At 40.7% G+C, this 13618-nt stretch overlaps 1 long non-coding RNA gene across 1 annotated transcript; it reads left to right on the forward strand.

Moving 5' to 3' along the window:
- The first annotated feature begins 4618 nt into the window (after positions 1–4618).
- On the forward strand, positions 4619–8144 carry LOC125506140. Its single transcript, XR_007282592.1, has 3 exons — positions 4619–4961; positions 5236–5844; positions 5942–8144. It is a non-coding gene; the product is annotated as an uncharacterized LOC125506140 (long non-coding RNA).
- The last annotated feature ends 5474 nt before the right edge of the window (positions 8145–13618 follow it).

Consider the following 13618-nt stretch of genomic DNA (forward strand, 5'->3'; position numbering starts at 1 on the left):
AAAAGAAGTTGGTATTGTCCCCTCAGTTCATTGATCCAGAACAAGATATACTCATAGCACGAAAAATGAGTCGGAAGTGTTCTCAACTCCTTCCTCACTCAAACCTTGATCCATTCGGGGGCTAATGATGAAGCTATGTACCTAGGGTAGGGTCATGGATCTGTCCAAGATACCCTCCCCAAGGGCATCTCTAAAGGAACCAGAAGCATTCGAAGAAAAATCACCATCCACTCGACCATGAAGCTATGTTCCACTCGACAGTCTCGAAGACACTCGACCGTATAGATAAGCACTCGACTACCAGAGGATCTAGAACCACTCCACTCTGCAACGGTCAGGAATTAAGTCATAGCTTTAATGGTCATTATGTATCTTTATTACAGGCATTATCAGTAACATCTTGATGTCTACTACACAACCTTCTTCTTGTAGACGTTGTTGGGCCTCCAAGTGCAGAGGTTTGTAGGACAGTAGAAAATTTCCCTCAAGTGGATGACCTAAGGTTTATCAATCTGTAGGAGGCGTAGGATGAAGATGGTCTCTCTCAAGCAACCCTGCAACCAAATAACAAAGAGTCTCTTGTGTCCCCAACACACCCAATACAATGGTAAATTGTATAGGCGCACTAGTTCGGCGAAGAGATGGTGAAACAAGTGGTATATGGATGGTAGATAAAGGTATTTGTAATCTGAAATTGTAAAAACAGCAAGGTAACAAGTGATAAAAGTGAGCGTAAACGGTATTGCAATGATAGGAAATAAGGCCTAGGGTTCATACTTTCGCTAGTGTAAGTTCCCTCAACAATACTAACATAATTGGATCATAAAAATATCCCTCAACATGCAACAAAGAGTCACTCCAAAGTCACTAATAGCGGAGAACGAACGAAGAGATTATGGTAGGGTACGAAACCACCTCAAAGTTATTCTTTCCAATCAATCCGTTGGGCTATTCCTATAAGTGTCACAAACAGCCCTAGAGTTCGTACTAGAATAACACCTTAAGACACAAATCAACCAAAACCCTAATGTCACCTAGATACTCCATTGTCACCTCAAGTATCCGTGGGTATGATTATACGATATGCATCACACAATCTCAGATTCATCTATTCAGCCAACACAAAGGACCTCAAAGAGTGCCCCAAAGTTTCTACCGAGAATCACGACGAAAACGTGTGCCAACCCCTATGCATAGGTTCCCAATGTCATGAAACCCGCAAGTTGATCACCAAAACATACATCAAGTGGATCAATAGAATAACCCATTGTCACCACGGTTATCCCACGCAAGACATACATCAAGTGTTCTCAAATCTTTAAAGACTCAATCCTATAAGATTACTTCAAAGGGGAAACTCAATTCATTACAAGAGAGAAGAGGGGGAGGAGAAACATAAGATCCAACTATAATAGCAAAGCTCGCGATACATCAAGATCGTATCATCTCAAGAACACGAGAGAGAAAGAGAGATCAAACACATAGCTACTCGTACAAACCCTCAGCCCCGAGGGAGAACTACTCCCTCCTCGTCATGGAGAGCACCGAGATGATGAAGTTTGCCACGGGAGAAGGATTGCCCCCTTTGGCAGGGTGCCGGAATGGGTCTAGATTGGCTTTCGGTGGCTACAGAGGCTTCTGGCGGTGGAACTCCCGATCTATTATGTCCTCGGATGTTTTTAGGGTATATGGAGATATATAGGCGGAAGAAGTACGTCAGGGGGGGCACGAGGGGCTCACGAGGGTGGAGGGCGCGCCCAGGGGGTGGGCACGCCCCCTGCCTCGTGACCTCCTCGCAGATCCCCCGACATGCGCTCCAAGTTTTCTGGGCTTCTTTCCTTCCAAAAATGAGTTCCGTGAAGTTTCAGGTCAATTGGACTCCGTTTGGTTTTCCTTTTCTTCGAAACCCTAAAACAGGGTAAAAACAGAAACTGGCAATGGGCTCTGGGTTAATAGGTTAGTCCCAAAAAATGATATAAAAGTGTATAATAAAGCCCATAAGCATTCAAAACAGTAGATAATATAGCATGGAGCAATAAAAAATTATAGATACGTTGGAGACGTATCAGCATCCCCAAGCTTAATTCCTGCTCGTCCTCGAGTAGGTAAATGATAAAAACAGAATTTTTGATGTGGAGTGCTACTTGGAATAATTTCAATGTAATTCTTCTTACTTGTGATATGAATATTCAGATCCGAAAGATTCAAGACAAAAGTTCATATTGACATGAAAACAATAATACTTCAAGCATACTAACTAAGCAATTATGTCTTCTCAAAATAACATGGCCAAAGAAAGTTCATCCCTACAAAATCATATAGTCATGCTCCATTTTCGTCACACAAGAATGCTCTCATCATGCACAACCCCGATGACAAGCCAAGCAATTGTTTCATACTTTAGTAATCTCAAACCTATAAACTTTCACGCAATATATGAGCGCGAGCCATGGACATAGCACTTTGGGTGAAATAGAATAATGAGGGGATTATGTGGAGAAGACAAAAAAGGAGAAAGTCTCACATCAACGAGGCTAATCAATGGGCTATGGAGATGCCCATAAATTGATGTCAATGCAAGGAGTAGGGATTACCATGCAACGGATGCACTAGAGCTATAAATGTATGAAAGCTCAACAAAAGAAACTAGTGGGTGTGCATCCAACTTGCTTGCTCACGAAGACCTAGGGCACTTGAGGAGGCCCATTGTTGGAATATACAAGCCAAGTTCTATAGTGAAAAATTCCCACTAGTATATGAAAGTGATAACATGAGAGACTCTCTACTATGAAGATCATGGTGCTACTTTGAAGCACAAGTGTGGTAAAAGGATAGTAACATTGTCCCTTCTCTCTTTTTCTCTTATTTTTTGGGCCTTTTCTTTTTTATGGCCTTTCTCTTTTTTTTGGGTCTTCTCCTTTTTTGGGGCCTTCTCTTTTTTTGGGCCTTATCTTTTTTATGGCCTTTCTCTTTTTATGGCCTTTCTCTTTTTTATTTTGTTTATTTATTCCTCACTTGGGACAATGCTCTAATAATGATGATCATCACACTTTTATTTATTTACAGCTCAATGATTACAACTCGATAGTAGAACAAAGTATGACTCTATATGAATGCCTCCGGCGGTACCGGGATATGCAATGAATCAAGAGTGACATGTATGAAAGAATTATGAACGGTGGCTTTACCAAAAATACGATGTCAACTACATGATCATGCAAAGCAATATGACAATGATGATGTGTGTCATAATAAACGGAACGGTGGAAAGTTGCATGACAATATATCTCGGAATGGCTATGGAAATGCCATAATAGGTAGGTATGGTGGCTGTTTTGAGGAAGATATAAGGAGGTTTATGTGTGATAGAGCGTATCATATCATGGGGTTTGGATGCACCGGCGAAGTTTGCGCCAACTCTCAATGTGAGAAAGGGCAATGCATGGTACCGAAGAGGTTAGCAAGGATGGAAGGGTGAGAGTGCGTATAATCCATGGACTCAACATTAGTCATAAAGAACTCATATACTTATTGCAAAAATCTACAAGTCATCAAAAACCTCGGTACTATATGCATGCTCCTAGGGGGATAGATTGGTAGGAAAAGACCATCGCTCGTCCCCGACCGCCACTCATAAGGAGGACAATCAAATAACACCTCATGTTTCAAATTTGTTACACAACATTTACCATACGTGCATGCTACGGGATTTGCAAACTTCAACACAAGCATTTCTCAATTTTGCAACTACTCAACTAGCACGACTTTGATATTATTACCTCCATATCTCAAAACAATCATCAAGCATCAAACTTCTCTTAGTATTCAAAACACTCATAAGAAAAATTTACTAATCTTGAATACCTAGCATATTAGGATTTTAAGCAAATTACCATGCTATTTAAGACTCTCAAAATAATATAAGTGAAGCATGAGAGTTCATCTATTTCTTCAAAATAAAAATACCACCATGCTCTAAAAGATATAAGTGAAGTACTAGAGCAAATGACAAACTACTCCGAAAGATATAAGTGAAGATCAATGAGTAGTTGAATAATTATGCCACTATGTGAAGACTCTCTAACATTTAATAATTTCAGATCTTGGTATTTTATTCAAACAGCAATAAAAGCAAAACAAAATGACATTCTAAGAATGGCAAGATCATGTGAAGAAGCAAAAACTTAGGATCAACCGAAACTAACCGATAATTGTTGAAGAAGAAAGGTGGGATGCCAACTGGGGCATCCCCAAGCTTAGACGCTTGAGAATTCTTGAAATATTATCTTGGGGTGCCTTGGGAATCCCCAAGCTTGAGCTTTTGTGTCTCCTTAATTCCTCTCATATCACGGTCTCCCTAAATCTCAAAAGCTTCATCCACACAAAACTCAACAAGGACTCGTGAGATAAGTTAGTATAAACCATTGCCAAAACCTTATCATACTCTACTGTAGCAAATCACTAAAATTATTATTCAACATTGCATACTAAATGCCTCTGCATATTTAATAGTCCTATCCTCAAATAGAATCATTAAAGAAGCAAACATATGCAAACAATGCAAACATAACAGCAATCTGCCTAAACAGGATGGGAACGACTAGAATAGAAGAAGAGGTCTAGGTGAAAAAATAGAAAAATCGACTCTGGGCCGTCAGATGGATCATGCATGGTACAGATTGTACTGAGTGGAATCTGTGCGCACAATTGCCATTCGAGTCCCCCGCTCCTAACTATTTTCCTCCTGACACCCTTCTTCTTCGAGTCCCTCAGCGGCAGCGCAAGCCCCCTCCAACCCTATCCCTCCGCCGCACCAGGCCGATGCCGCCGCCCGCCGATGATGATTGGCGAGCTCCTAGAGGATCTACTCCTTACTTCCTTAGACAGTAGCCGCTGATACAGCACGCCGCCCGCCCGACCGCGAACCCCCTTGCAACGGCGACGTATCCATGACCACGGTGGTGAGTTCCACCAGTCCTCAAGCTTTCTTCCCCCTCCCTCCTTCACAGAGTGCAGAGCCACCACACGGCTGACTTCCTTGCAGAAATTCCTCACTCCCCTTGCCCCTCGCTATTCTCTTTCTTGTGTGGTGCATCTGTTCCCCCTCGGATGGCCCCTCTTCTACCCCCTTGCTTGTTCTCTCATGAAATTCCCGCAAACCGAGCCACCTCTCAAGCTCCAATCCCCTTCCTGGATGCAAGAAATCTGGTCTCATTTTCCCTATATATATTGCAGATCACTTTGGAGCTGTAGCCATTTTTTTGCGACAAAGCTGTAGAAGAAATTTAGATGCCAAACCAGATCAAGTTTGAGGTAATGAGCATCATTCTGGTGTCATGGGAAAAAAATCGTTGTATGTGCTGCTGATTTTGTACCATTGTTTCAGCATATTTTGGACGCATCTTCTTTATTACTGAATACCTCTCTTTTGTGTGTCTTGATTCTGAAGCATATGTAAGCCTGGTTACTCCGTACTTTGATTCTGAAGCATGTGTGAGGCTGCTGTATTTTTGGATAGTGGATTTATAGAGATTGTGACTGTCACACAGGGAAGACATTTGATTTCCTGTGTTCTTTGGGTCCACATTGTTCCTCGGGCGTTATGCTTACGGAAATATATGTTCTCACGCTGATGTATTCCTCCGATGGTAGGCATCAGAGTAGAGTAGGAACTAAAGTTTAAACTACATAATTTCTCCCTAACGTCTGGCCTAGAAGCAATGATCTCACTCCTGACTTTGTAACTTTCACGTCAAGATCCAGTGATGGAGGGGAGCAGTGCGACGTTGCCTTTAGTAAAGCTGATAGTTCCAATTATCTCAGCATGTGCACCAGCACTATCAGGTGAGAACATCGGTCTAAGAAAGTAAAGAATATGTTGATGCACCTGACATTCTGTTAATCCTATGTGCGATGTTGTTTGCTAAAAAATTGTTTGCAGCCATGGAATTTGTCAACAGTGCTCAAAATCAACATTAATTCCTCAATGCTTCTCATTGATGATTCCAGTATACCGAAAAAGAAACAATCATTCTCTCAAGAGGTACACACACTTTCAAAATTTATGTACTTTAGTTTCTTATGTCTGTCAATGTTAAATTCCATGACTTCATTCATGTTTCGTAGGAAAGTATACACCCCTATCATGTGCCATGTCCATGCCAAACCATTGGCCTTGCAATTTGACTGACCTATTTGTTATCACTAGAGCAAGTATGCATGTTCATGATTTAGGATTAATTCTTCTTCCATGACACATGCCTTTCTCTTTTCCTGTTCACTTATATCTCTCAAGATGTTGTAGTTTTCTTGTTATTACAAGGTATAATATAATGCATGTCATCAGTAATCTGCATCAGTAGGATAGTCATAAAACCCCCTTTCTTGTTTGTCGTCGTTGCTACTTATGAAGTTATGCTTTTTAGATAATCGTTGAAACCTGTAATCTGCTAACAGGGCCGTACCTCCTAAACACGGGGCCCAGTGCGAAGTCAAAATTTAGACCCATGTGTACAAAGCCTATAACATTTTTTATTAAGATATAACCCTAGTATATTCATGAAATAAAGGTAATCACTGGTACAGTTGTACAATTTTCTTAGAGTTAGTCTTAGGCAGGCCATAAGGAGATCCAGTGAATGTTTTTTATTCTTGAGAAGGTGCAGGAGGCGGGAGTTGGGCCTGGAGTGGTTCTGTGGTTGATTTGGAGTCTAGCAGCCAGCCGCTTAGTCCATTTTTACTTTGATGTCTACTGGTCCATTAGTCTTTAATTCCTAAAGCTGTACGTAGAAAAAATGGGGGCCCTGTGCAGCTCCACAGGTTGCACATGTGAATGTACAGCCCTGTCTGCTGATCTTAGCTCTATACGTGGATGTTCAGGCAGTCATTCCATGTGGATCTGTAAGCCATGTTAAAATTTTGTCAAGGCACCAGATCAATTCTTTTGCAAGCTAGTGTGCTTGCAAATAATCTTGCAAGATATTTTTCATACAAGATGACCTAGTGGAGTAACCAAATAAAAAGTATCGAGTTCTTTTCAGTAAAAAGTACTATAGTGATGATGTTATGTTAAGTGTAGAAAAACATACATATTTGTTAATGCTTCACAATGTCAGGAATAGACATTGTGATGTGTCTATTATTATACTTGGTACATGGTTCACTGGTTATATTAGGAAGAGTCTCTGCTAATATTGTTCTTGTCAAACTCATGACCAGTTTTGAGTGATTAAAATGACCAATGGCTTTGAGGGTTCAACACACCATTTTATCGTACAATATGCTCTTTTCTTATTTGTACATACAATAGGCTATTTGAAAATGCCAAGGTTTTATAAAGGATGGATTTCTAATAGCACAGTTAAATAATTGTATTGCCTAATTCTGCCGGTTGTGGCGAATCTCTAGAATGCACTAGAGTGGTTTTTCCTATACAAGATAAATAATGTTTATATAATTTGTTCATTATTGGTAAGTTAGGATTATCCACAAAATAGTTGGCTTGTCTGTGAATTCCAGCATAGAAACATACTTTTGTATTTGTGATGAATGCGATTTCTTCTCCATTTTTCCTTCAGTGTGGTATATATGTGCATGAAACACAGCCAGATGCTGTTGTTAATGCATTTGATCAGCTCATGATTAAAAAGTTTTAAGTATGAATGTACAACACATACACGGACTTGCACTAACTGAATCATATTTGCTCCGTCCCATCTCTCACAAGACAAGAAGCTCGATGAACAAGAAGCATTGCATCTAGAGGCAACTGTCGTGTGCCATCAAGATATCAATGTTGATGCAATTTTTAATGGCAATTCTTGTTGAGCAATGATTATTATACTCCTTCAGACTTAGCCTTGCCCGTTATGTACCAAAGCTGATGCAATTTTCACTAGCAAGGCTTGTTGATCCTGTCATGTTATTTATAACTTGATATGAATGTATTTTGTTATGTCTGGGATGTTCCACTTTGACATGTACTAAACAAATTAGTATTTGTGCCTGGAATGGTCCATTTTAACATAAAGTGCCTGTGCCTATGAGGGTGGCTTAATTTTTGTCATGTACTCGAATATCTTTGAAAAATGTTGACATACTCTTGAGTGACCGCCATGTTCTAGTTTCTTGCATAATTAGTTTATATGGTAAAACCCACTATTGTACTTAATAGAGGTGCAAAGGGAAGGAGCATGAATGAACGCTATGAAGATATGGCATTTGTTTTTGTCAGAAGATATGGCATTCTTACCAGTAAGAACAGAATGTTTGGACATGAAAAAGTAGAGGTAGTTACTGCAAAAGTCTATTTTACATCTAACTACTAGCAAGGGGGTTTTCATAAAATGCACATTAAGTACCCTAGGATCCCTCCACTTGAATCTGTACCATCCACACTGGATCAGACGGCCCAGATTCATTTTTCTATTTTTGCACCACAAGCTGTGATTCTATTGTAGTCGCTCCCAAACAGGATAGTCTGTAAAGAATGCAGCAACATCCATACTTCCCTAGCTCCAAAAATTATGAAAGAAAATTCCCACTGTAGTAAATTTATCAGAGCTTAATATGCAAAAGGTTTCAACATTTTATCACATTCTGACTTTTCTAGGGAAATTATTACAACAGCAGTAAACTTTCTGTTTTCAAACAGCAACATGTATACCTGTAACATAGGCATAGTAAAGGCTATCAATGCCACTTTTATTGAAATAAAAGATGCAAAACATTGTTCTAAATAACAGCAAGAAAATCCTAACAAAATAATGACGCTCCAAGCAAAACACATATCATGTGGTGAATAAAAATATAGCTCCAAGTAAAGTTACCGATGAATGAAGACGAAAGAGGGGATGCCTTCCGGGGCATCCCCAAGCTTAGGCTTTTTGGTGTCCTTGGATATTACCTTGGGGTGCCTTGGGAATATCCAAGCTTAGGCTCTTGCCACTCCTTATTTCATAGTCCATCGAATCCTTACCCAAAAACTTGAAAACTTCACAACACAAAACTTAACAGAAAACTCGTAAGCTCCGTTAGTGAAAGAAAACAAAACACCACTTCAAGGTACTGTAATGAACTCATTCTTTATTTATATTGGTGTTAAACCTACTGTATTCCAACTTCTCTATGGTTTATAAACTATTTTACTAGCCATAGATTCATCAAAATAAGCAAACAACACATAGAAAACAGAATCTGTCAAAAACAGAACAGTCTGTAGTAATCTGGATCAAACGTATACTTATGGAACTCATAAAATTCTAAAATAAATTGCTAGACCTGAGGAATTTATCTATTAATCATCTGCAAAAATAATTAACTAAATAGCACTCTCCAAATAAAAATGACAGTAATTCTCGTGAGCGCTAAAGTTTCTGTTTTTGACAGCATGATCAACAAGACTTTCCCCAAGTCTTCCCAAAGGTTTTACTTGGCACAAACACTAATTAAAACATAAAACCACATCTAAATAGAGGTTAGATGAATTATTTATTACTAAGCAGGAGCAAAAAGCAAGGAACAAAAATAAAATTGGGTTGTCTCCCAACAAGCGCTATCGTTTAACGCCCCTAGCTAGGCATGATAATGACAATGATGCTCACATAAAAGATAAGAATTGTAACATAAAGAGAGCATCATGAAGAATATGACTAGCACATTTAAGTCTAACCCACTTCCTATGCATAGGGATTTTGTGAGCAAACAACTTATGGGAATAGGAATCAACTTGCATAGGAAGGTAAAACAAGCATAACTTCAAAACTTTAAGCACATAGAGAGGAAACTTGATATTATTGCAATTCCTACAAGCATATGTTCCTCTCTCATAATAATTTTCAGTAGCATCATGAATGAATTCAACAATATAACCATCACCTAAATCATTCTTTTCATGATCTACAAGCATAAAAAATTTACTACTCTCCACATAAGCAAATTTCTTCTAATGAATAATAGTGGGAGCAAACTCAACAAAATAATTATCATGTGAGGCATAATCCAATTGAAAACTAAAATCATGATGACAAGTTTCATGGATATCATTATTCTTTATAGCATACAAGTCATCACAATAATCATCATAGATAGCAACTTTGTTCTCATAATCAATTGGAACCTCTTCCGGAATAGTGGATTCATCACAAAATAAAGTCATGACCTCTCCAAATCCACTTTAATCACTATAATCATCATAAATAGGAGGCATGCTTTCATCATAATAAATTTGCTCATCAAAACTTGGGGAAAAAATATCATCTTCATCAAACATAGCTTCCCCAAGCTTGTGGCTTTGCATATCATTAGCATCATGGATATTCAAGGAATTCATACTAACAACATTGCAATCATGCTCATCATTCAAATATTTAGTGCCAAACATTTTATAGATTTATTCTTCTAGCACTTGAGCATAATTATCCTTTCCATCATACTCATGAAAGATATTAAAAAGGTGAAGGGTATGAGACAAACTCAATTCCATTTTTATAGTTTTCTTTTATAAACTAAAGTAGTGATAAAACAAGAAATTAAAAGACTCGATTGCAAGATCTAAAGATATACCTTCAAGCACTAACCTCCCCGGCAACGGCGCCAGAAAAGAGCTTGATGTCTACTACACGACCTTCTTCTTGTAGACGTTGTTGGGCCTCCAAGTGCAGAGGTTTGTAGGACAGTAGCAAATTTCCCTCAAGTGGATGACCTAAGGTTTATCAATCCGTAGGAGGCATAGGATGAAGATGGTCTCTCTCAAGCAACCCTGCAACCAAATAACAAAGAGTCTCTTGTGTCCCCAACACACCCAATACAATGGTAAATTGTATAGGCGCACTAGTTCGGCGAAGAGATGGTGAAACAAGTGGTATATGGATGGTAGATAAAGGTATTTGTAATCTGAAATTGTAAAAACAGCAAGGTAACAAGTGATAAAAGTGAGCGTAAACGGTATTGCAATGATAGGGAATAAGGCCTAGGGTTCATACTTTCGCTAGTGTAAGTTCCCTCAACAATACTAACATAATTGGATCATAAAACTATCCCTCAACATGCAACAAAGAGTCACTCCAAAGTCATTAATAGCGGAGAACGAACGAAGAGATTATGGTAGGGTACGAAACCACCTCAAAGTTATTCTTTCCAATCAATCCATTGGGCTATTCCTATAAGTGTCACAAACAGCCCTAGAGTTCGTACTAGAATAACACCTTAAGACACAAATCAACCAAAATCCTAATGTCATCTAGATACTCCATTGTCACCTCAAGTATCCGTGGGTATGATTATATGATATGCATCACATAATCTCAGATTCATCTATTCAGCCAACACAAAGGACCTTAAAGAGTGCCCCAAAGTTTCTACCGGAGAATCACGACGAAAATGTGTGCCAACCCCTATGCATAGGTTCCCAATGTCACGAAACCCGCAAGTTGATCACCAAAACACATATCAAGTGGATCAATAGAATAACCCATTGTCACCACGGTTATCCCACGCAAGACATACATCAAGTGTTCTCAAATCTTTAAAGACTCAATCCGATAAGATTACTTCAAAGGGGAAACTCAATTCATTACAAGAGAGAAGAGGGGGAGGAGAAACATAAGATCCAACTATAATAGCAAAGCTCGCGATACATCAAGATCGTATCATCTCAAGAACACGAGAGAGAGAGATCAAACACATAGCTACTGGTACATACCCTCAGCCCCGAGGGAGAACTACTCCCTCCTCGTCATGGAGAGCGCCGGGATGATGAAGATGGCCACCGGAGAAGGATTGCCCCCTCCGGCAGGGTGCCGGAACGGGTCTAGATTGGCTTTCGGTGGCTACGGAGGCTTCTGGCGGCGGAACTCCCGATCTATTATGTCCTCGGATGTTTTTAGGGTATATGAAGATATATAGGCAGAAGAAGTACGTCAGGGGGGCCACGAGGGGCTCACGAGGGTGGAAGGCGCGCCTCCCTGCCTCGTGACCTCCTCACAGATCCCCAGACGTGCACTCCAAATCTTCTGGGCTTCTTTCCTTTCAAAAATGAGTTCCGTAAAGTTTCAGGTCAATTGGACTCCGTTTGGTTTTCCTTTTTCTTCGAAACCGTAAAACAAGGTAAAAATAGAAACTGGCACTGCGCTCTAGGTTAATAGGTTAGTCCCCAAAAATGATATAAAAGTGTACAATAAAGCCCATAAACATTCAAAACAGTAGATAATATAGCATGGAGCAATCAAAAATTATAGATACGTTGGAGACGTATCACGTCTCCATCTTTATGTACCTTAAACCCTTTGTAATCGAGGGCGGGAGGGGTTTGGCGAACTCTATATAAGCCACCCCCCTCCTCAGAGAAAAGGGTTCGCACCCCCTGTAACACACACGGATATAATCCAGTCGACCGCCTCCGGACTCCGAGACGTAGGGCTGTTACTTCCTCCGAGAAGGGCCTGAACTCGTAAAACTCACGTGTACAACTCTTCCATAGCTAGGATCTTGCCTCTACATCCCTATCCCCCATTCTACTGTTAGACTTAGAACCACGACAGAAGGTGCCGGAGGAGGTGGTGGAGGAGCCGCCCATCGCCGCGTGGAACCCTCGTCTTGTGGGCCAGTGGTGAGCTGGTCGTGCATGACTCCAGAGATGGCTGACTCAGTGGGTGTCGGCCCATGGTCAACCACGCTGCCGCGGTAACCAGAGCAGGAGCAGGAGCCACGTGAGGAGGTGGTGCAGACGCTGCCGGCGCCTCCCGTTTGGCAGGGGCCGCCAGCCCACCTTTTGCAGCCACCTCTCTACGTCGATCTCACCAGCGACGACGATGAGTAGGAGGACGGCTCCTGAAGATGACGGCGGCCACTGGCGACAGGCTTTTATCTAGTTTTTTATGTCTTTTATTAAGTTTTAGTTTAATTAAGACCGATCTTGAACTTGGGTACTATGGACGTATGGACGTTTATGTTTATATTTATGTTTTCATATTATTTGCAAGTTTTTTTAAATAAATCGAAGTCTATAAACTCGGACGGTTTAGGACGAGAAATGCCGATTAAGCGCATCGATGGCCACGTAACCGCAAGCGAACGGTTCTGTCCATTTTCCTGCCTCAAACGAACAAAAAATGAACGAACAAAACGTCTGTCGGAGATCGTGCATTGAAGTTGCTGCAGCCTCATAGTTGACCGAAGGGTGAAGGCTGACCGGAGCCCCACGGACCGCTTCCTCCGGAAAAAGTTTGGCGGAGACTCCCACCACGTATGCCATACCTGGAAATTTCTTTTCTTAGAGAGAGAGGCCATGCCACGATTTGACAACACACCTTTACCCTGCTAGTCTGCCCATGCCACAGGCCTGAACCCAGCTAGCAGTACACAGGCTCGTAGGAAAGCATGCTGAGTACTGAGAGTGAGTTATTTCAGACGAAAGGGCCTCGGTTGCCGTGAAGACAGTGAAACAGCAAATGCTGAGGTCTTTTTTCTTTTTACATGAATGAAAATGAATGCTGAGGTCTTCAGAAGCTGGACTGGTACTGCTGGAGCTGGACGAGCTCCCTCCGCTCAGCGTTGTCACTCCACATACTACTACTGGCAGAGACCAGCCGAAGGCGGCGAGAAGGAGAAGTAAAGGCGG

This window comes from Triticum urartu, chromosome 5 (genome assembly GCF_003073215.2).
Source record: "Triticum urartu cultivar G1812 chromosome 5, Tu2.1, whole genome shotgun sequence".
Lineage (NCBI taxonomy): Eukaryota > Viridiplantae > Streptophyta > Magnoliopsida > Poales > Poaceae > Triticum > Triticum urartu.